Genomic DNA, 24,208 nt, shown 5'->3' with positions numbered 1-24,208 from the left:
CGATGGAATATATTTATTTCTACGTTTATATGCATATTTATGCGTTTATAAACGAGTAAATACGTGTATATACGAGTATGTACGTGTACACATGAGAATATGCGTATAGATACGTGTTACCCCCGAGTATACTCGTGTAAAGAGGTACATTTCTATTTCGACGTGTATATACATATTCCAGCATGCATATACGAGAAAGCACGTGTGCATACAAGTATGTTCGTGCACACACGAGAATATGCGTATAGATATGTGTTACCCCCGAGTATACTCGTGTAAAAAGCTACATTTGTATTTGTACGTGTATATAGATATTTATGCGTGCATAAACAAGAAGGTACGTGTATATAAAAGTATGTTCATGTACACACGAGAATATATGTAAACATACGTGTTAACCCGAGTATACTCGTGCACAGAGGTAAATTTCTATTTAAACGTGTATATACACATTGATGCATGCATATACGAGAAAATACGTGTATATACGAGTAAGTACGTGTACACATGACAATAGGTATATAGATACTTATTTAACCCGAGTATACTCGTGTACGATGGAACAATTGTATTTCTACGTTTATATGCATATTTATGCGTTTATAAACGAGTAAATACGTGTATATACGATTATGTACGTGTACACATGAGAATATGCGTATAGATACGTGTTACCCCGAGTATACTCGTGTAAAGAGGTACATTTCTATTTCGACGTGTATATACATATTCAAGCATGCATATGCGAGAAAGCACGTGTACATACAAGTATGTTTGTGCACACACGAGATTATGCGTATAGATATGTGTTACCCCGAGTATACTCGTGTAAAAAGCTACATTTGTATTTGTACGTGTATATAGATATGTATGCGTGCATAAACAAGAAGGTACGTGTATATAAAAGTATGTTCATGTACACACGAGAATATATGTAAACATACGTGTTACCCCGAGTATACTCGTGCACAGAGGTAAATTTCTATTTAAACGTGTATATACACATTGATGCATGCATATACGAGAAAATACGTGTATATACGAGTAAGTACGTGTACACATGACAATAGGTATATAGATACTTGTTCAACCCGAGTATACTCGTGTACGATGGAATATATTTATTTCTACGTGTATATACATATCTATGCGTTTATAAACGACTAAATACGTGTATATACGAGTATGTACGTGTACACATGAAAATATGCGTATAGATACGTGTTACCCCGAGTATACTCGTGTAAAGAGGTACATTTGTATTTCTACGTGTTAATGCATATTTAAGCTTGCATATACGAGAAAGTATTTGTATATACAAGTATGTTCGTGTACACACGAGAATATGCATATAGATGCGTGTTAACCCGAGTATACTCGTGCAGAGAGGAGAATTTTTATTTAAGATTGTACATACAATTTTATGCGAGCATATACGAGAAAAGACAAGTATGTACGAGTATGTTCGTGTACACAAGAGAATATGCGAATAGATACGTGTAACCCGAGTATACTCGTGTACAGAGGTACATTTGTATTTGTACGTTAATACGTTAAAAAACATATTTATGCTCGCATACACTTGTATATACGAGTAAAAACATGTATTAACGAGTAGTTTTGTGCATATCCGTATATATACGCGTTATCCCGAATATTCGTGTATACAGGAAATTTTGTATTTCTACGTGTATATACCTATAAGTACGTGTAAACACAAGTAAATACGTGTATATACGAGTAAATAAGTGTAAACCCATTTTTTTTTTTTTATTTCTACCTGTTATCCCGAGTATATTCGTGGACGGAGGTATCTGTAATTTCTAAGTGTATGTACAAATTTATTTGTGCATACGCGAGTAAATACGTGATTACACGGGTATGTACGTGTACACAAAAAATATGCGTATGGATACGTGTTAATCCGAGTATACTCGTGCACAGAGGTTTATTTATTTATATTATATATATATATATATATATATATATATATAATTATACCTTGCATATACGAGAAAATACGTGTATATTCGAGTAAGTTCATGTACACACGAGAATAGACGTATATATTCCTTTTTAGCCCGAGTATACTAGTGTACAATGGTACATTTGAATTTCTATGTGTATATGCATATTTATGCGCTTATACATAGGTAAATGCATGTATATATGATTATGTATGTGAACACACGAGAGAATATGCGTAAAGATACTTGTTACTCCGAGTATACTTGTGCACAGAGAAATTTGCTTTTAAACGTGTATATACATATTTATGTGAGCATATAAGAGAATACGAGTATGTACGTGTTCACACGAGAATATGCGTGTAGATAAATGTTACACCGAGTATACTCGTGTGTAGAGGTAATTTTCTATTTAAGATTGTACATACATTTTTATGCGTGCATACATGAGAAAATACAAGTACATACGGTGTAGATTTATTTCAATCTCTCTAGATTTAGTATAAAGTTTAATCTGACGAAGTTTAATCTTCTTACTTTAGTTGACTAAATCAATATGATTAAATTAGTTTGTCTAAATCAATCTGATTATATTAGTTTGACTAAATCAATCTGATTAAATTAGTCTGAACTAAATCAATCTGAACTAAATTAGTTTTTTTTCCCTACAACTAACCAAGTTAGTTTAAACTAACGTTAATCGTCGTCTGCAATTGAAAAAATCAGATTAAATATAATCTGAACTAAATGTGAGTCAGATTACTTTAGTCGATTGAGGATTTAGTTGATTAATGCACAATACTGGTTTAAACGCATATTCTCGTGCGTACACGTACATACTCGTATATACTTGTCTTTTCTCTTACATGCACGCATAAAAGTGTATGTACAATCATAAATACAAATTTTCCTCTGTGCACGAGTATACTCGGGTTAACATGCATCTATACGCATATTCTCATGTGTACACGAACATACTTGTATATACACGTACTTTCTCGTATATGCACGCTTAAATACGTATATACACGTAGAAATACAAATGTGTCTCCATACACGAGTATACTCGGGATAACACGTATGTTTACTTATATTCTCGCGTGTACATGAACATACTTGTATAAATATGTACCTTCTCGTTTATGCACGCATAAATATCTATATACACGTACAAATACAAATGTAGTTCTTTACACGAGTATACTCGGAGTAACACATATCTATACGCATATTCTAGTGTGTACACGAACATTCTTTCACGTACACGTACTTTCTCGTATATGCATGCTTGAATATGTTATGTACATACACGTCGAAATACAAATGTACCTCTTTACACGAGTATACTCGGGGTAGCACGTATCTATACGCATATTCTCATGTGTACACGTACATACACGTATTTTCGCTTGTATACACGCATAAGTATGTATATACACAATTAAAAGCAAATTTACCTCTGTACACGAGTATACTCGGGGTAACACTTATCTATACGCATACTATCGTGTGTACTCGTACATAATTGTATATATTTATATGTATTTACTCGTTTATAAACGCATAGATATGCATACACACGTAGAAATACAAATGTGCCTTCGTACACGAGTATACTCGGGTTAAACACTTATTTGTCGTGTGTACACGTACTTACTCGTATATACACGTATTTTCTCTTATATGCATGCATCTTTATGTATATACACGTTTAAATAGAAATTTACCTCTGTACACGAGTATACTCGGGGTAACACGTATGTTTACATATTCTCGTGTGTACATGAACGTACTTGTCTATACACGTGCCTTCTCCTATATGCACGCACAAATATGTATATACACGTACAAATACAAATGTACCTCTTTACACGAGTATACTCGGGGTAACAAATATCTATACGCATATTCTCGTGTTTACACGAACATACATGTATATACACGTACTTTCTCGTATATGCACGCTTAAATATGCATGAACACGTAGAAATACAAATGTACCTCTTTACACGAGTATACTCGGGGTAAAACGTATCTATACGCATATTCTCATGTGTACACGTACATACACGTATTTTCGCTTGTGTGCACGCATAAGTATGTATATACACAATTAAAAGCAAATTTACCTCTGTAAACGAGTATACTCGGGGTAACACGTATCTATACGCATACTATCGTGTGTACTCGTACATAATCGTATATATATGTATTTACTCGTTTATAAACGCATAGATATGCATACAAACGTAGAAATACAAATGTGCCTTCGTACACGAGTATACTCGGATTAAACACTTATTTGTCGTGTGTACACGTACTTACTTGTATATACACGTATTTTCTTTTATATGCATGCATCTATATGCACGTTTAAATAGAAATTTACCTCTGTACACGAGTATACTCGGGGTAACACGTATGTTTACATATATTCTCGTGTGTACATGAACGTACTTGTATATACACGCACCTTCTCCTATATGCACGCACAAATATGTATATACACGTACAAATACAAATGTACCTCTTTACACGAGTATACTCGGGGTAACAAATATCTATACGCATATTCTCGTGTTTACGCGAGCATACTTGTATATACAAATACTTTCTCGTATATGTAAGCTTAAATATGCATGAACACGTAGAAATACAAATGTACCTCTTTACACGAGTATACTCGGGGTAACACGTATCTATACGCATATTTTCATGTGTACACGTACATACTCGTATATACACGTATTTAGTCGTTTATAAACGCATAAATATGCATATACACGTAGAAATACAAATGTGCCATCGTACACGAGTATACTCGGGTTAAACAAGTATCTATATACCTATTGTCGTGTGTACACGTACTTACTTGTATATACACGTATTTTCTCGTATATGCATGCATCAATGTGTGTATACACGTTTAAATAGAAATTTACCTCTGTGCACGAATATACTCGGGGTAACACGTATGTTTACATATATTCTCGTGTGTACATGAACATACTTGTATATACACGTACCTTCTCGTTTATGCACGCATAATTATCTATATACATGTACAAATGCAAATGTAGCTTTTTACACGAGTATACTCGGGGTAACACATATCTATACGCATATTCTCGTGTGTACACAAACATACTTGTATGTACACGTGCTTTCTCGTATATGCATGCTTGAATATGTATATACACGTCGAAATAGAAATGTACCTCTTTACACGAGTATACTCGGGGTAACACGTATCTATACGCATATTCTCATGTGTACACGTACATACTCGTATATACACGTATTTACTCGTTTATAAACGCATAAATATGCATATAAACGTAGAAATACAAATGTGCCTTCGTTCACGAGTATACTCGGGTTAAACACTTATTTGTCGAGTTTACATGTACTTACTCGTATATACACGTATTTTCTCTTATATGCATGCATCTATATATTTATACACGTTTAAATAGAAATTTACCTCTGTACACGAGTATACTCGGGGTAACACGTATGTTTACATATATTCTCGTGTGTACATGAACATACTTGTATATACACGTTCCTTCTCCTATATGCACGCAGAAATATTTATATACAAGTACAAATACAAATGTACCTCTTTACACGAGTATACTCGGGGTAACAAATATCTATACGCATATTCTCGTGTGTACACGAACATACTTGTATATGCACGTACTTTCTCGAATATGCACGCTTCAATATGAATATGCACGTCGAAATACAAATGTTCCTCTTTACACGATTAGACTCGGGATAAAACGTATCTATACGCATATTCTCATGTGTACACGTATATGCACGTATTTTCGCTTGTGTGCACGCATAAGTATGTGTTTTCACAATTAAAGCAAATTTACCTCTGTACACGAGTATACTCGGGGTAACACATATCCATATGCATATTCTCTTGTGTACACGTACATACTCGTATATACACATATTTACTCGTGTATGCACACATAAATATGTGTATTCACTTAAAAATTCAAATATACCTCCGCACACGAACATACGCGGGATAACACGTTTATATACATATATTTACGCACATAGTCGTATATACACGTATTAACTCGTGTATGCTTGCGTAAATATGTACATACACGTAGAAATACAAATGTGTCTCTGTTCATGTGACATTTATATTTTACGAATTTAATCTGAAGTAAAAATTTAATCAAATTAATTTGATTACTTTTAATCTGATTACTTTTAATCTGACTAAATTCAATTTGATTAATTTAATCTGAACTAAATCAATCTGAACTAAATTAGTTTTTTTAATCAACTAACGCGTTAGTTTAAACTAACGTTAATCTTCGTCTGCAATTGAATTAAATTTTTAAAATATTAGTCGGAACTAAATGAGATCAGATTACTTTAGTCGATTGAGGATTTAGTTGATTAATGCCCAACACTGCTACAAACTAAATTAGGCATTTATATTTTCAATAATAACGATTCTCAGTAGCACCTACTTGGCGATACGGGGGATTCAATTTTTTTAAAAGTAATTTTCAATGAATTTCTTTGAAATTTTCAGCATATTTACATGATGCTAACACTAACTCAAATATAAAATTTCATTGAATTATTTTGAAATTTAATTTTTTTTAATTTAAATTTAGATTTTATAACGCTTTTGTTATATTACTCCTTGCAAACGAAAATTCATCAAATTTATAAAATACTAGCAAAATATGATACGTAAAACAACCGAAATTAGAACGTTGGAATTACTTTTTCAAAATTTTGTCTTAAAAATAAATAATGAGAAGAAAAGCCGAAAACTAGACGTTTTCGATAAAATATGTTCATATTTCAATAAAATATAGCAAATATACTCCACAAAACTAATCAAACAGAAAAATCTTTCACAACAAAATGTTAACAAACCACTTAAATACTTGGCATAAAATTTTCAGCAAATTGAAATAATAATTCGTTTGCAAGGAGCAGTTTGAATTTTGTAATTATGTCGAAAATTAGGTTTTGAGGAAATCAACATTTTCTGTTTTATTGCCAATTTCATTATTGAATAAACAAATTAGTTTTAAATACAAATTCACCACAAATAAGGTCTTATGATTCATTTAAAATGGTATTAGTATTAAAAATTTAAATATTATATGCTTTTTTTTTTACTCATGCATTTTATATGTATTTTTATATGCATTTTTTAGTAAAAAAAAAGGGGGCGTGGCTCCTACAAAAAGTGTCATAACTTCGCCAGTTTTCCACCGATTCAGTTCTTTTTCTTTTTAAACGGTTCAGCTAAAGGTCTAATTTTTAGAAATGTAATGAATGAAAAAACGTTTGTTTGACCAATTTTTACTCATCTGAAAGCCCCTTATCGCCTTAAGGGGTTTTGTTGAAGGAAGAAAAGACGGAGGGGGAGGGGTGTCAACCAACTTCTAGAGGGGGCGGGGCATTAATCGAAAAGGTTAAAAACCACTGGTTTAATGCATAATGTGTAATTTACCAATTTCCACGGCAAGATTCTCATTCCAACAACCGCAAATGGAGCAACGATTGACACTTCTAGTTTAACTCAAGAAAACAATATCTTAAAACCATATTTTGATGAGACGTTGATTTACACCATTACTACATTGAAAGGCAACATATGAAGCCAAAAATCCTATCAAAAAAGTGGTTGCCTATAAATGACAATGAAATGAAAGGATTTTTGTTGCTCCATGTTTTACAGGGTATTTATTCATAAGACCGATGTCACGATGTTTTGATCAAAATCGCTAAGTCTTGAAACTCCATTCTTTTGCAATTATGGCCTACGACATAATAACCTTTTTTTTTCTTCATTTTTGGCATTTTACTCTCAAATATAATCCACAAGCACGGAGTTAACGATCTTATACATTTCTTTCCATTTCGAATTTGAATGAAGTTACTCGTACTTCATCAAAACAAGACTTGCTAAGTTTAAAAAATTTTAAACAAGAATTAACTAGACACCAAGGATGAATTCACACTTACAACTTATTTTTATGTCAGATCTATAGCACCTTACGACGAGAAACAATAACAATTGTACGCAAGAATAAAAAAAAATATTCAATTCGAATGCACAGTTTTCTCATATTCATTACCACAGGCCAACAAAAGACTAAAATCTTAGCGGGCAGAAAAAAATTTTAGGCGCCAGACAAATTATTTCGCCGTTTGCAGTTTAACATGGCTTCTGAAAGATTAATTTTTTTTTGAAAAAAACTAGTTTCTGAGACATATTTTTAAGTCATCCTGTAGTGGAGAGTATTGTGCCTTGGGACGTTTGTACCTTGGGACACTGCTAATTTCTAAGAATCTATTTTTCGCTGCCATGTTTTTGCAATCTGTAATGGTAACCTTCACCACTAAATAGCCACTAATATAGGACAGTGCCGATACCTTTGAAAATGGTAAAAAGTATTTAAAAAAAAAATAGAACAGGATGAAACCCATCGGAAAAGTAAGAAAATATAATAAAACTAGTCGACCCGTGCGGAACTCCGCACTGTGCTTTGAATCGTTTCATAAGACATTTCGCTCTTTAAAATTTTCAAAGAAAGAACATTATGAAGAAGAACCGAAAAAAAGTAAGCGCAGAAGAGAACGCATGTAATTTAAAGACATCAGTAACAAAACCTCGTTAAATACAACGTTGTGATAATTTGATCATCGCTCACCTTTTGGTCGTACATATTTTCAATGCAAACATAAATATCATTAAAAGTGTGGCTGAGTAGTGACTCGTGAAAAAGCAATAATTGTGCATGTGAAAAAACAGGTTGTGGCAAATACAGTCCTGCCCATGTGAGCATCTGACGGGAAAAAAAGAAACATTAAAGAGATATTTATTGGCACGGATTCGAATTGGCGCCAGTCTAATTAACAACCCGACACCCCAACATACCTAGCATGTGCGCCTTCCTTTTTGAAAGCTATTCATTGAAGGAATGCGTAGTAAAAAACAGCAAAAAAGCTTTTTGCCAAAAAAAAAATAATAATAATAATAAGATCATGCTTCCATGTTTTGTCATTAACCAGCATGATACGATTTAAAATTATTCGTAAAGCATGGAATTTGAATAAAGAATGACGAAGATCTCACGTAGCGATTAAAACAAACATTCTAGAGAAGTAATAAATTAGATTGAAAATAAGTGTTTTTATCTTTGAATATTGAACTATTTCACATAGAAGGTTGCTTTAACCATTACGGCTTAAATGCCCGCACATGTTTCTCCTTTAATCGAACACTTAAAATTCAGAACCAAAACCAGTTGAATTGAGTCCGTTTTTTAAGTGTAATTTTTCGAACGTAGACAAAATGTTTTTTTTTTTTTCAGCAGAAAGCAGAGGAGTAGAAAATGATTTCTTGCTAATGAAGTTGATAATAATTTTAATGCTTTATATCGTATTCGCGCGAATAAAAAATTAAAGGTTTACTGGGTGAAACTCGTAGTTTTAATTTGGCGTAGTATTTTTTCATTTGTACAAAAGGTCGAACATTGCTATTAAAAACATCTACATTTCAGCATACAATGAAAATGTTTTTCTGCGCAAAAAAGATTTCCTTTAGGTAATTCTAATACCTTTTTATGCTTACATTATGCTGAGTGGTCTGGATGTAGTCAAAGCTTAAAAAAAGGGAAAAACACCTTTCGATTAACAGTCAACTTATCCGAATGATAACTGCAGCCTGCATAAAGGAGTCAAAACACCAAGTAGCATTCCCACAGTATTTATTTTATTACGTGTGTATGTTATGTGTACATGTAATGCGTAATACTAATATAAATTTGATATTATGTCGGACAGCCCAAGCTTGCCCGAAGTTCAGATAGTTTATAGCCGAACGCTCTACCGAAAAAAACTTATCAGTTTAACCGAACAACTAAGTCCGGTGCTTTTAAGCTTTATTAAAATATGAACACACACACACACACAGGCTTTTTTTTTTTTCCCCGAAAGCGGCATAAAGAATTGGAAAACTGCATTAGAACTTTACTGAAAAAAAAAAATCATAAGAACTGCAGGCATCAAGGTTTTGAAACAGCAAGGGGTGTTTTCGAAAACTTGATTTTTCGACCGTAAGTCTATTTTTCGTCATTAGCCAGACTGATAAGCTTTAAAATGAGATGGGAATAATATATAAGATAACATATTGAAGAAAAAAGGTTTTATTTTTGAAAATTTTTACAATTTGTTACCGCAGGCTGCTTGCACCGTTATGACTTAGATGGCAGCACGTGTTCATCATTTAACAGCACGGTTAAAATACAAAATAAATTAAACTATGCTCTTTTTTAAGCGTAGCTTTTCGAATGTAGTAAAAATGTGATAAGCTATTTGTTTTTTTGCAAAAAGAAGAAAAAATACATATTTTACCCTTCAAATTGAGGTAGTAATTTTTTTATTTGTACAAAGAGTCAAAAACTCATTAGAGGAATATATATTTCAATATACGATTTATTATTTTTTTCTGAACAAAAAGCAATTCTACTGTAGTCTGAAATCTTAAACCTGTTACTTATATTTTCGCTTACATTATGCTTTAATTTTCTTACCAGAGCCAAAGCTTAAAAAGAAAAACGTACAATTCCGAAGTACTTTAGCACAAAGTCACTTCAAGTTTTCATATCAGCAAGGAGCGTTTCCTTCTTACTTCAAAGTTGTTATTTACTTAATTAAGGGTTCATGTAATACGCGATATTTCTCTAATTTTTTGTTGCAGATTGTCCGGACGTGGGCCCGAACACGCATTCTCCTGGTTACGAAGAGAACGCTCTGCCGATCAAGCTATTCAGCTCTGACGGTCATAGCGCAAATTAAAGTTATAAGTTTAACCGAAAACCTCATTCTGGTTCTTTAAAACAGGTTTTAAGAAATGCATCTCATTCAGTAAAGCATTGAATTTGCAGAAACTGTCTAACTCGCAGTTTCTGCCTCACCATAACTTAGAAAAAAATACAGTTATATTTTTTGGCCAACGGCTTTAAGCTACTTTGTTACATATGTTTCTACGTACAACACCAAATAAAAAAAAGAGAAAAATCACAAGGTGGTGTAGCAACCAATTTTTTTTTTTATTTTGCTAAAATTCCGGAATAATCGGGGGGGGGGGGGGTCCAATTCACCTCGTAAATCTAAAATCTATGACATCCTAAGAAATTTTTCATTTTTTACGACCTAATTAGAAATAAACGCAAATTCTATTACAGCATGCTGTTGTGTAAACCTATGCCTAATTAAATAAAATATTTTTCTTAGATTCGGAATATGAAAAGGTTTGTTCTTACATACACAAACCTTGCAGATAGTAAAAACAGTGAAATTATTTGGCGTTCCATGTATTGTCTTCTCATAAGCCAGTTTTGTACCCAGAAAGCCATTACCCTACTTTACCCCCACCTTAACTTAAATGTATGGGAATTATTTTTGTACGATTGGAAAGTTTTGTTCCGAGTCACCGCGCTGTACCGATAAACACGATTTTACGGTAATGATGTTGCATACTGTGTGTTTTTTTTTCTTCAATTTTTTAACTTTTGATCTGGAAATACATTTAAACTTTTCTATGAAGATAACAATTAAGTACGCAAAGGAGGGGGGCATTGCCATTTACACTGAAACCTGTTTTTGTGCGGTGGAATAGGGACCACATAAAAAAAAGTCGTGCAAAACGCAGGGTGCCCCGCCCCCTAAGAGAAAGGGCGCACCCCTCTAAATATCGCGGAGCTCCCCGAATGAGAAACATACCCTTCAAAATACCCCTCCCCCCGAAAAATTTCAATGGAGCAGTCTGGGACTTGACCCCCCTAGGTTGGCACCCCTGCAAAACTTTATCAATAGCTATAAAAAATAAGATTTGGGAACTAAAATAACCCCCAAAAAAACATACGAAATTACTAGGAACTGCTTATTTAAACGAATTCAAGACACCGCAGCTACTTGGAATCTCATCTTATATAATCTGGTTTATAAATACAAATGCGAACATTTAAAATTTTTTTATCCACATGTGTTTTAATTTTACATATGCAACACTTTTCAAAACTTGAGTCCCTATATAGAAGCTACGCTTCAGAGTCGCGTAATAGGAAGAGTGATTTTACCAAGAGGGGTTGCTTTGTGGCTAAACGCGTGCAAGATTGGCGCTTAATCGCTCACTTCATTTTCTTCCCGTTCTTTTTTTTTAAACTTCTGCAGAACTAGTACATGGGCAGTTAGATTACTATGCAAAACACCTTTCGATGCGTTGTAAAGACAGCCCTCCATCCCCCCCCCCCATATTTTTGAAATGTTATGAAATTTTAAAGGCTTAGATATGGTAGTTATGAATGATTGTACTTTCTTAAGCGTTTCTTATACCAAAGTTATATTTGAAAGAATTCATTTCGAATGTTTTTTCTTTTCATTTTGTTTGCGTAAAAATTTAGTGATTTTTTTAAAAACTAGTTTTACCGGTATCTTTATTTGATATCAAAATTGCACATTCCTTGCAGTATTTTTAAAATATTTTATGTGATTCCTCCATGTATTATGGTGTAACATTCAAAATATTACCCGTTATTAGATTTTTTTTCTGGATATTTAGTGTAAATAAAAATAACAACTTTGAGAAATGAATTAATCAACTTTAAAGCATTAACAGGGGTGCCCACTTAGGGGGGGGGACGGTGTGTGTCATGGTGCAGACTGCGCTGTTGAAATTTTTAGGGGAGGTTGTTTTAAGGGAGATTTTTCACTTTCTAAGGGAGAGCTCTTGCTTTTTTAGGGGGGTGTCTTCGCGATATTTAGGGGGGTGAGTCCTTGCTTTTAGGGGGATGGGCACCCCTGGTGTTAATATGGAAAGATAGAAGAAAGAGCGTTTCCGAAAACTTCCAAAACCTGATTGCAATCCTTGATAGCGAAAACTTGGAATTCGTCAGAAAAAAAATTCATCCCCCGCCCTCTCCCCCAGAGAAAATATGCTTTAAAGGCGGGCTACAAGGCTAATAAGTGGACTTTCCCACTTAGATTATGATTCCAGGCTTAGAAGGCTAAAAATGTACAGTCTTGAGCAAAGAAGAGACCGAGGGGACATGATTCAGCTGTTTAAATTTATTAAAACGAAATATGTTACGGGGCTAAAGTTTAGCACTGAAAACAGGACAAGGGGTCATTGTTTTGAGCTATTTAAATCTCAGGCTAACATGGATATTAGGAAAAATTATTATTTTAGCAGGGTAGTGGAACCTTGGAACAGCTTACCGGAAGAGGTGGTAATGAGCAAAGGAGTAAACAGTTTTAAGAGGGCCATTGATCTTCACTGGGGATTGTAAATTGACTAGGACCAGTCTAGCTGGGCCCAGAGCCTGTTGCTGGTCGTCACTTTTGTATTTGTATTTAACTAACAATAAAGTCTGAAATTGTAGATCTGCAGTTTAAAAAAAATAGTTATTTACATTAAAGAAATCAAATTTTTTTGAAACTAATAGAGGTAACTCTATTTCAAAAAATAAAAGATGTTTTCTTTAAAAAATAAGGGGGAGGGGGAAAGAATGCAGAATACAATTTTCAGATGTTATTACAGTTATGAACAAATAAGTTAATTATTAATTTGGTGAACTTAATTGTGATTAGAAACGAAGAATTACGTTCCTTAAGTCTTAGGGAAAGTTAAGTTAGTTTTAAAGTTGAACAAATACCTTTGTGCAGAAAAAGTAAAACTAAGAAATAGCAATGTAATTGAAAAACAAATTGCAGATTATTGCGTACCCGTGTCTCGGGGTTTCAAGGAACGCCTTTTTGAAGGCAAAATAAGTGAACTTGTGGATGAAAAGACATTCGATAAAAGCCCCTTGTCTTTTCATCTTGTGGTTTCTTGAAACCATTTCAAAGGGACTTACTTCATTTCAAATTGCAGGAAAAAAAAATACTGCATTACATCTAACCTTACAGCAAAACAATTCATTACATTAATTCTAAGAAAACTAAAACTCTCACGGAATATAATTCAATATGCTTATAAATAGGTGTGAAAATTAAAGTGATTCATGCATGACATTTCTGTAAGTTCAAGCAATTAACTATTTCTTAAAAAACTACAAATTACGCAATGCATCTATATTTCGATTCAATTATTGATATTAATATAGCAATCACATATCTAAAGCTACAATTCAGAATGTCTAGTCACTTTTACTTAATAGTTATTCATATTCATAAGAAAGTAACAAAACGTAAATTTAAATCCTCTTGCAGACAGTAAAACCTTGGTGGGCGCTGCGGTCGCCAAATGCATTCAAAAGCTTGCCAAGCTAAGTGCACACAGAAACGAATATAAAAGCAAAATTTAAAACAGTAGACTGCGTTTACAGTGGTATAATTAAATGAAAATGACAAAATGAATGCATAGATATCGTATAGCATCTAAATAAGCAGGTTGTATAAGGATATTGAGCAAAAAATACGTATACAGTATGGCTGCTTCGCTACTGGAACACAAAAAATAAGAGTTAAAAATAAAGAAAGGGATTTTTCCAGAAAAAAATTGCACATGCATATAGATTAAACATCCATACATTGATAACAAATAGCAAAAGAGTTGTTCAGTGCTGTATTTCATCGGATTCTGCGTATTTTTGATAGCTTCTCGGACGCTCCATATTAAGTCTACGGGAGGAAAATCTATCGCCTGCTCGGGTAAACTGGAGGCTTTTTTCGACCAATGAGCGGAGGGTCGCGTGTTGCGCGACTCTGAAGCGTAGCTTCTATATAAGGACTCTATTCAAAACGTATAACCATTGTCCTTCGTAGTCTGACAACACGTGAAAAATTTTGCGGTTAACTGGTTCAAATCGGATCATTCCACGTCAAATCGCCTAAATTAAGTAGTTTGCCATACCGTCATGTCACAGATTTTGTCCATGATTTTTTTAAATAGATATCTATGAGATAAGCTCAAATTATTATTATTTTTAAACATTTTTTGAATAAAAATTCAACTATTCAGACTTTTCCAAAAATAAGATTTTGATCAATTTTCGGAGTCACCATTTTGAAAGAACTCTCTAATTTGTTTATTTTCAACCAATCAAATTGAATCAGTGGCGGATCCAGATTTTTTTGTAACGGGGGTCAAGTCTCAATGGCCATCGCTATAGATCCTACGTAAAAAGTACAGGGTGGCGACAGGAATGGCGAAAAAAAGTTCCCTGACTTTTCCCTGATTAAGTTCACTGAATTTCCCTGATTTACGTTACCATGGATAATGGTTTTCTTCCTTTACCCTACCTGAAAACCATTGCATATTAAATAAAATGCAGTGTTTAAAACGTTTTAAGCTGTTAATTAAAAAAAAAATATTTTGAAAATAAGCTTCTTTTTTTATTAGTAAAAATAGTATATTAAATTATCTATGGAGAAATATTATAGGAAATCTAAAACAAATACTTTACTTCCAGTAACCTGTTAACCTAAGAATTCTAAGAAATTATTAAAACCACTCTTAAAGACATATCTAATCATGATAAAACTGAAAAAGTGTATTTAGAAATAATTTGGAACTGAATTTTCAAGCAGCATAATTGTTGCTGCGAGAATAACAAGTAATTGTGAAAGTATAGAAGTAATGCATTACTTAGTATTATTTTACTTACGTAAATTATGGACATATTTATATAAAACAAATTGGAACCTTTAAACAACCAGTCATATTGAGCTATTCTCTAATCAAGAACTTTGGTTTTAATGAAGGAACACAGCATTTTAACTATTAAAAAATAGTAAAAATATTTACTTATGTACACAACTCAATTTGAAATGATCTTATTATTAGTCAAAAAATCTTTTGTAACAAATATTGAAGTGTAAAAAAACAATAATTAATTTTAAAATTTATAGTCTATAACTTGGTTTTAAAATAAAAGAATTTTAAAGTCAAAAAAAAAAAAAAAAAAAAAACTCTTCGTATAGTCTAAAGTGACAGCGAATAATAAGATGGCAAAAAACAAAGTTGATTTTCATTTAACGTTCAATTTTAGCAATTAAATTGAAAACGCCAAGTAAAATACCTTTTAAGCTCTTAGCAGTATCAATTTAAAAAAATAAATAAATAAAAAAAAAAGATTTTTTCTTGAATTCGTGATTACAGTACGCTAGCTACTTCAAGACAATGAATAAAGGCAATGGAGCTAAGTCTTTAGTGGCGACTTCCTCTTTGCCTGTAGGGTTGTTTATTTTACGTAGCATGGAACGCCTGGCAGAAAAATTCAAACTACGTAAAATAAACAACTTTACTGACACAGAAGCTCAGGAAGTTCATTCAGTGGATAATAACTTACGATTCAATACTTTGACCTTAAAGGAAAAAAATGCACAAACATGTGTCAGTGTATAATCGCACCTCACTAATTTTACTATTTTTAACAAATAATTGGAGGAAAATGCATAGGAAAAAAGAGTATTCAATTTTGCAAGGCAAAAAAAGTTTTTTTTTTTCTTCATTTGATCAATTTTCCCTGAATTTTTATTATTTTTTCGAAATTCCCTGATTTTTCCCTGATCAATAAAGTTCCCTGACTTTTCCCTGATCTCCCTGATCCGTCGCCACCCTGAAGTATCAATTAAGCCTATCCCCCCAAGGGTGATGGAGCACCGACCCCCCCCCCCCCCCAAATGAGATCAAAACCTTTTCTAATTGTCCCTTCTCCTCTAATTTTTCCAATGGCGTAGCCGGCACTATGGATCATATTCTTTCGAATCTTCATCAAAAGTCATATTACGTTCGGCATACAGGCTGGTCACGTTACCATAAGCTTCGAATGGATGAGATTACAGTTATAAAATAGTTGGAAAAGCATAAACAATACACAAATACACACATTGGTTTGAGGGGGAAGGGTGCTCTGAAAAAACGTTTAACTCATTTCAAATTGTTATTTTGAAAAGGAACAAAAATCTCAAAATAGCAATAGCCCAGTAAATGAACCCAGCCAATCCTTTGAGTTTCGACGCTATAAAAAGAAATTCCTTACAAGATCAAGCAAAAATAAATAAATAAATAAATAAAATCGGACCCTTTGATCCTCCCCTAAATCCGCCCCTGAACTGAATGAGGTATCAATTTCAAGCTAATACTTTTCTCTTTCAGTATAAACAACAAAAAGTACTCTGTGAACAGTAGAGTGATGCCACTCCTCATCTGCAGGGACTGATTTACGGCGGGGCATTCGGAGCTCGGGTCACCAAATTTCTGTCATCATTTTTTTTTTTTTTGAGCAAAAAGACAGAAAAAAAAAACTCCAAAACAGTTTTATGATAGACAATGTGAAGAAGTCATATTAGACTCTAAGCAAAGTAAGTTTCCTGTTTTTATATAATCTGTGATAATTTGATTACAAAACTAAAATTCAGGATGTCAGCCTATGATGGCATATTAAAGAAAATTTCTTGCTTGTTTGAATGCGACAAGCAAAATATTCGAGAAAGTGCAAAAGATCTTTAAAAATCTTACTCCTGTGATTTGGAGAAATTTTTTCCTGATGAATTTATTCACATTAGTTCAATCATCGGAAAAGAAAGTTACCGAAAAGTTAAAAGAAACCATAAACTTGGTAAATGCATACTTTTGCCAATGTATACAGCCCTGAAATTGTTTTTGACTTTGCCAATCTCCAATTGTAGTGGAGGACGATCATTTTCACTATTGAAGTCCTTTGCGTACTCTCATTTCGGATAGTAAATTATCTTTATTAGCTGTATTATCAATAGAAGGAAGTTTGACCGCAAAACTTATTAATAAGGACATTATAGAAGAATTTACTACAAGAAAACAAAGGAGAAAACAAAGGAACGACGAAAGCACATTATGATTTACCTTAACGATCATAGTTTCTCCATCTGCGACTGTAAAAAATTTTCTTACATGAAAATCAGGAATTTATTTTAGAGTTTTCTTTCTATCAAAATAATATCAAAAAATTGTCTTCATATATTTTTTTTTGGGGGGGGGGGGAGCCACCATAATTGTCAGTGCCCGGGGCACCCAAGTGTGTAAATCGGTCCCTGCTCATCAGAAGTCTATTTATGCTTTTTCAATTGGAAAAATAAATTAGTCATATCTCTGGAGTACCAACTAATATCTGCAACAATTTTTGTTTGTTTCATGGCAAGACTCTTTTTATGCCAGGAGGAAGAGGGGATAGTTCACTTCTAAGCATTTACAGACACGGTGCCGGATTTTTCACTTTTTCGGTAGGAGAGGCAGAAGGTTTCAAACTACCGCCTTATCCATCTTCCTTGGAAAAAGAAAAGAAGAATTTTCTTGAATTAATAAAATCTAAGAGAATAATGCTGAGAAATTTCTTTTTGTGTAAATTTTTTGCAATTTAAATCTTAAAATGCAGTTTTAGTCAATCTTTGGTGGTTTTAGAGTAAGAGAATCAGTGATGAAGTTAGACCATTTCCCCAGTAATGCTATCTAAACTAAGGTCAAAAACAGCTATTTCAGGCAGTTTTTGGCACATATGTTTCTGGCCTAGTCAAAACTTGTCCCCAACATATTGAGTCATTACCATACAACAGTTTTTTACAGGTTTTCATGACCTCTAGGTGCAACTGGTAGCTCAAACAATTTTTCGTTTCAGTAGCAGCCATCATAACTTTGTTGACAAAATAAGAATTTTGTGTGCAGACATTTCTGAACTTCCTGATAAATTACGTCTGTCATTACCATCCTTACTCATAATGAGTTACTTCCATCATTATTGTGCTTTTGTTTTCTTCTTCTTTTTTTTTTAACTTACAATCAATGAACCTTCGTTCAAATTATGTGAAGTTTTAACAAAGGTAGACATATTCTAATTCTCGTAAGGTGAAATACATTAAAATGTCTTTACCATCCATGTCATTACTACTCAGGGCAGAAGTTTCAAATATGTGGATGATAAAGATAGACTAAGAATACAATGATGCCTAGTGAATTATTTCTAATATTTTAGATGTTTGATTTTTTAAAAGTTATTTTTAAAGCTATGGATGCTTTATTTCATAAGTTTAATCAAGACACATTAGAAAAACTAGCTGATGAGCATTTTAAAACTTTTCAATGCTCCTGAAGCTTTTTATTTTATTATTATTATTATTATTTTTTGTATATTTATTTAGACTTTAGATAATGAATAATGAAGTATTAATTAATTAATAATGAAGTATTAATTAATCATTTGATTTATGAATAAAATCAAGGAATACTAAGAAAGAAAAATTCCATCCTTAAAATTAGTAAATTTAATCCTTAATATGTCTAAAATAAACGAAGATGTTTTATGAACTTTTGAAGGTATTTTCCTGCGTATAATCCGCGGATCTGTTTAAAAAGGGGTATTCCATACAGATTCAACGGATGAGTTCGCTCGACCATTTTTAATTTTTTTGAAACTCATATCCCAAAATGATGCATATGAATGATGTTTAAAACCACTTTTATTTTTTCTCTAACCTTAACCCTTGATTTTTTAGGGGTCATCAAAAGTGATTTTTGCAGTCAAAAACGGGACTTTTAGACCTTTTCATTTTGGCCAAAATCTATTTGAATTACATTTATGGCAGTTAATTTTACGCTTTGAAGTTAAAGTGCATAAGATGATAGTCTCACATGCTGAGTTACGTGGGTTTAACTTAATAATTAAAATAATGGCAACAGGTTAAAGTTCAAGGTCAAATGTAAAATTTTTGCTCATTTCAAAGGGTCATAACTCGCTTAGGGGACGAAAACACAAAATGAAATATGGCAAAAACTAATCACTGGAGTCACACTAATGAGAAAATATAGCTGTAATTGTGTGTTTGTTTACCCTTTACAAATTACAGCCCCTCAAAGATCAGAAAATTGAGAAAAATGACATTTTTAGACCCCTGTAAACCAAAAGGGGATGGAATTAAAAATGAAATTTCTTGGCCAATTGAATATTCCATTCAAGTACTATACATTTTATATATATTGATTTGTGTATTTGGTTTTTAAAAAAGATACAGGTCTTTGAAATTGAGCAATTTCGATAGCTAATTTACGCACTAAAACAGAAATAAAAAGTGTGAAAACTTCATTGCACTTTCTTAAATGGCCTATATAATATATTATACTGAAAAAACATATTTTAAGTATAAAAAAACTATTTTAATTTGATAACTTAGAAATATTTGGACATGAATGAGTAGTTCATACTTGATTGACAGCTTAAGTAGTTAATTTATAGACTATCTACACACACACATTTTCAATACACACAATTATATGCTCTGTACATTAACATATCTAAATTGCCTTAAACATATGCAAACTTGTTTGAGTGTAGTTTTGAAAAAATGAACTCACTTAGTAGTCCTATAGTTGTAATGGTGACTCAAGTATATGGCGTTTTAAAATGCTTTACCAAGGCACATTCATAATTTGATACTTCGAAAATGTGCTAGGAGCAAGACAATGACAGGGGTTCTAAATTTAGTGATCAACACAAGCTATGTAATAACTTTTTTGACAATAATGGGCATTTTCCTTTTAGTCTTTTTAGTAACACACTATTCTTCATACCTATTGCTCGGGGACAATAATTTTACAGTGATTATATTTAAATACGGTGGCATAAAGCAGTGATTAAATGTTGTATTGGGAATTTTATTTGCAGAGTCAAACCTTTCTTGCAGCATTTTTTCAGCTAGTTTAATATACTGAATGCTCACAAGGATACATGCAATGGTTAGTAGCAAAAATGCAGAAGGTATACCTACATTTCTGTAGGAATTAAAATGTGACTTCTAGTAGTTCTTTGCAAGCTAGTCTTAGTAGTATCAATTCTTTTTACGGTTCTTCTGATTCTGTTACAATGTCCACTACCGTGTGATATTGCATAGAAATGCCATTCAGCTCTCAAATTGACATCCGTTTCGTGATTACATAAATTAAGAAAGTTCTTTCTATTTTTGTTGTGTATTTGAGTAAAGTATTTCAGTACGCCACATGCTGTGTCACCACCAGAACTATAGTACTACTGTGTGAGTTTATTTTCTTAAAACTACACTGAAGCAAGAAATGAAAAACTCACCTTTTTTTTTTTGCTTTCAACTATGTAGATAATGCTTTTGCACGTGCTTAGGCAAGTTACATAAGTTAATGTACAGAGCGTATGTTTGTATGTATTGAAAATTTGTGTGTGTAGATAGTCTATAAGTTAACTACTTAAGCTGTCAATCATGTATGAACTACTCATTTATGTCCAAATTTTTCTAAGTTATCAAATTAAAATAGTTTTTTTTATACTTAAAATATGTTTTTTCAGTATAATATATTATATAGGCCATTTAAGAAAGTGCAATGAAGTTTTCACACTTTTTATTTCCGTTTTAGTGCGTAAATTAACTAGCAAAATTGCTCAATTTCAAAGACCTGAATCTTTTTTACAAATCAAATACACAAAACAATATGTATAAAATGTATAGTACTTGAATGGAATATTCAATTGGCCGAGAAATTTCATTTTTAATTCCATCCCCTTTTGGTTTACAGGGGTCTAAAAATGCCATTTTTCTCAATTTTCTGATTTTTGAGGGGCTGTAATTTGTAAAGGGTAAACAAACACACAATTACAGCTATATTTTCTCATTAGTGTGACTCCAGTGATTAGTTTTTGCCATATTTCATTTTGCGTTTCCGTCCCCTAAGCGAGTTATGACCCTTTGAAATGAGCAAAAATTTTACATTTGACCTTGAACTTTAACCTGTTGTCATTATTTTAATTATTAAGTTACACCCACGTAACTCAGCATGTGAGACTATCATCTTATGCACTTTGACATCAAAGCGTAAAATTAACTGCCATAAATGTAATTCAAATAGATTTTGGCCAAAATGCAAAGGTCTAAAAGTCCCGTTTTTGACTGCAAAAATCACTTTTGATGACCCCTAAAAAATCAAGGGTTAAGGTTAAAGAAAAAATAAAAGTGGTTTTAAACATCATTCATATGCATCTTTTTGGGATATGAGTTTCAAAAAAATTAAAAATGGTCGAGCGAACTCATCCGTTGAATCTGTATGGAATGACCGAAAGGCAAAGTTTATAAGGTGCGGGTTATACGCTGCCGCGGATTATTTGTGATTTTTTTTTTTTTTTTTGTTCTTAACGCTAACGCATTGAACCTCAATATTTACAGTAGGATTCACCGATAGAGACCGTACGCCGACTGAATGTTGTTTATTTTACAAATCTTGCATGTTCTTTTTCGCTGCCTGACTGTATGTTGTTTATTTTACAAATCTTGCATGTTCTTTCTCGCTGCCTGCCTGTATGTTGGTTATTTTACGTTAGTTGGAAGTTCCTCTTACGCCATTCAGGCCATGTAAAATAAACAAGAATACAGTGAAGGAGGAAGCCATTTGCACAAAATTAAACAGTTTGCTCCTTTGTCTTGACTCTTTGTTTTTCAAGTGATTGGCGTACTATAATCATGATTTCAAGAAGAAATCATTATACAGTAGACCCTCGTTTTACGTGGGGTTTACGTTCCACGGAAATACCGCGTAAATTGAGACCTAATAATAGTGTAAAAATAGGGGTTTAGTTCCGTAGATAACAAAATACAGTGAAGCACCGTTTATACGTTTTTGGAGGGACTTTATGAAAAAAGCGTACAAACGAAAAAACGTATAATAGGTATAGGTTAATGTGTATTAGACTTTGCAGAGACCAATTTCAAAAACGTATAATTGATAAAGACGTATAAAAGAGAAACGTATAAACGGTGCTTCACTGTACTTCATTCTAGTGATGACTAATTGTATAATAAGTTTAATGTGTACTTATATCGACTTTTATGCACAACATACATAAAGAAAACAAATTAATTTCGTGTTCTGTTTATAAAGAGGAGCTGGCTATGATAGTCTTTTGGCAGTCATTAAGAATTTTTCTCTAATTATTTGCAGAGCATTAACGCATCCATGATCACTTGCGTCATTTCCATGATAGAATCTTCCTTCACTAGCATATTAGAAAGATCATTTCTATTGTCTAGGAATGGCTTAAAATTTTCAATGTCAACGTTTTAGGCTGTGCGTCACCGACGTCGGTATCCTCTTTGGTTTTGGCATCCTTTGTCACTCCTAAAAGCTCTTCTTCCAGTGAGTTCTGAGCTGTCCGAGTTTAATAACTTTACTTCTAGAAAGGGTTCTGGAACCAATCGCATAAAATGTCTCCAGTGGCCCAAGCTCGATTATTAGCACGCCAAAATGCAGTTGATTACGCGTAATCTGCAATCTTTAGGAGTTTGGATTTTGAAAGAGAGGAAAATTTTAACTGTTTGCATTGCCGCAACCTCGTGAGACCGAAACTCGTCCGCGTAAAATAAAATAAAGGTGTCAAATCTTAAACCACGTATAATCGAAACCGCGTAAAACGAGGGTCTACTGTATTTTAGATTATATTTCAGATAAATTTTGATTATGCCTTCAAAGTAATTCACGTTTTTAGTTTAGTTGCTAAAATGGTATAAATTCAAACTTGATTTTTTTACATCGTATTATCCACGGATTATACGAAGCTTTTTTTCTTCAGGCCGATTTTAAGACCTGCGGATTATACGCCGCTCGCGAATAATAAGTAGGAAAATAGGTAACAAAATCTTGTCTTTCTAAAAGATGCCAAAGTGCTCCCCTCGTGAAAAGTTGAAAAATTGGAGTGCAAAATAACTTCTCTAGAGAATGGCTCATTTATACCTTTTATGCCATACCTTTTGAAAGCAAATCGTGTTACTAATTTGAATTAAGACTGATGTTAGAAATTGTATTCCTAAACAAAAATTGAAAAGCCTGTTGAATAAAAATCATTTATTCACAAAAAATTAAGCGTACAAAAAGCAAAATGAAGTAGAAAAATATTTCATATTGCATAAAAGCCAAAAGGCTACAAATACAAATACGTAAAATAAAGTAAACATAGAATAAAAATTTAAAAAATAAAGAAAAAAAACCCCCACAAAACAACTAGAAAACAAGTCCTTTAAAGAACGCTTCAAATAAGAAGTAAAAATAGGAGAAGTTTTGATTGCAAATGAAAGCATAATTCTACATTATTGCACCGTAGCTTTTAGAAAATTCTTATAAAAATTGTTTAAATTAAGATTGAATAAATTTAAGATTTAATATGAGTAACACAACATCATTGCAATGA

Source organism: Uloborus diversus, chromosome 10, assembly GCF_026930045.1.
Source record: "Uloborus diversus isolate 005 chromosome 10, Udiv.v.3.1, whole genome shotgun sequence".
Lineage (NCBI taxonomy): Eukaryota > Metazoa > Arthropoda > Arachnida > Araneae > Uloboridae > Uloborus > Uloborus diversus.
Note: the sequence above shows the minus strand (reverse complement) of the source record.